Source organism: Trichosurus vulpecula, chromosome 1, assembly GCF_011100635.1.
Source record: "Trichosurus vulpecula isolate mTriVul1 chromosome 1, mTriVul1.pri, whole genome shotgun sequence".
Classification (NCBI taxonomy): domain Eukaryota; kingdom Metazoa; phylum Chordata; class Mammalia; order Diprotodontia; family Phalangeridae; genus Trichosurus; species Trichosurus vulpecula.
The window spans coordinates 372,234,673-372,236,917 of NC_050573.1; positions in this window are offsets into that span (position 1 = coordinate 372,234,673).

Below are 2,245 nucleotides of genomic sequence, written 5' to 3' on the forward strand. Positions count from 1 at the left end.
GAACACTCCTTAGGGTAAGGGGGATTTCTGTGTGTTCCAACTTGCCAAACAGATTGTTACTTGTTATTGATCTCTCACCTTCGTAAACCTGAATAAGCATACCAGGCAGGTTGTATGGGTAGGTAAATAAAAGTCTGTGTCTGCTTGGTGGGGGTGGTGGTATTGCATTTGAACAGAGTGGCCATAACTCCATCAGCAGTTTCAGTATCAAGGGAAAGAGAATGGATGACTGGCCCCAGCAAGTCCTGAACATGGTATGATATCATTCCAGATAAGATGACAGCCTAGACAACTGCACCATAGGGAATAGCTTCGATAGGATTGATTGTCTTGCCATTGAGGAAGTCCTGCAGAAGTTTCTGGATTTGGGGGGATATGCATGGAACCATCCACCACAAAATGTCACAAATCTGTGATTTATCTAGTTTATCTTGTGTCTCAACCTCATGACTAAAATGCATTGAAAGAAGAGAGGAAAGATCAAAAACATTGCTTGTATAATTTGATATTTTTGTAAGAGTATAAAAAGAGAAAAACAAAGGCTGAGTAATGATGAAATGTATTATCCACTTTACATGAAATCACCAATTAGAACTTTGTCTAGAACATAAATGACTTGTGCCTGTTGATATTTCTAGCACGCCTTAAATGTTCAGGAAAGTATTGATTTTGAATGTCAAACTCTTTCTGTTGCTGCTTTTTCTAGCGAATGAACAGATTACTTTCAGAATACTAATTATGTTTTTTTTAAACACATACACACAAAAGGAAAGCAGACAAACAGCAAAGCAAGTGCACAATTAATTGGAGCCCAACATCGACCCTAACAAGAGCAAAATAACCACGTTTTACGTGTCACTGAATGGTTCGTGGTTTGCATTGAATGAAATCTTTTACCAAGATGAATTGGTTTCCATCCAGATATATAATTTGATGTCCGTAAAAGAAGGTTAAATAGTTCAGAATGCAACATGGGGCGGTTATTATCAGGATCAGAGACAATGGCAAATGGAATATTAACCTGAGGGAAAAAATCAATCACTTTTTCATGTGCTAGAAGTTAGAAAAAACTGATTAGTTTAGTCAGTGGAATCAGACAGAAGGATATTTAGGAGAATGTCAATGAAGAACTCTCAAAATAAGTATCCAATAGATGCGCAGAATATATTATAAGCAGTTAGAAAAATATATTATTGGTAAACCTATGAAAGATTCATAGATGGATTTTCTTTATATTCTACTTTCTCCTAAAACTTTAATAATTTATGAAAGGCATATTTTTTCTCTTATAGACACAATAATTATATTTGTATATATACACATATATTACATGTATATAGGTACTTGGGTAAGTATAATTGTTTTTGTGTTATGCTGTATCTTAGCAAAATAGTTCTCAATGTTCAATTTTAATGTCCTTCTTGTTAGTTTCATGCCATTGTTCTTTCACATGGGGAAAAAGCATAGTGATGAAAAGTACTAAATTCTAAAATCAAAGAATTGGAAACATTTAAAGATGAGGTTTCATCCTTCAGGAGGTAGCCAGATTGATGTAAATGTATGCTACATGATGAATGATCTACGAGAGTTCAATCAGGGCTACAAATTCAAATAAATCCCCTCTTTCAGTCTCCCCCTTAATAGCCTATCACCTGTCCTACTCATTTTACACTGGAGTATTGATACCAGAGTATTCTAACAAATAGATAGCCTTATTATGAAGAATCAAAGAATTAGAGAATCTTATATTTGGAAGGATTCTAAGGGAACATCAATCAATGAATCAATTGACAAACATGTATCAATAGACTACTAATTGTCAAGGTACTGGGGATACAAACAAAAACAAAAGACCATGCTTGTTCTCAAGGAATTTACATTCTAATGGGGGAAAGAACATGCAAACAAGTAGGTATAAACAAAAAATATAACAGATAAATTGTAGATAATCAATGTGAGAAAGACACTAGAATTAAGAGAGATTGGAAAAAGCTTCTTATAGAAAGTGTGATATTAGCTGGAAGTTGAAAAAAGTCAGGAAGTCAGTAAATAGAGAAAAAGAAAAGAATTCCCAAAATGAGGAGGATCCAGTAGGATTGCCTAGAGTTAGGAGATGGGGTGTACTGTCCAAGGAACAGCAATTCCAACTTAGACCCTAATCATGACAGCCTGTCTTTAACCATCTTCTGTAGTGGGAAGCTCAGTACCCACTCAGATGTTCTATTTTGTTCTTGTACTGTTCTAA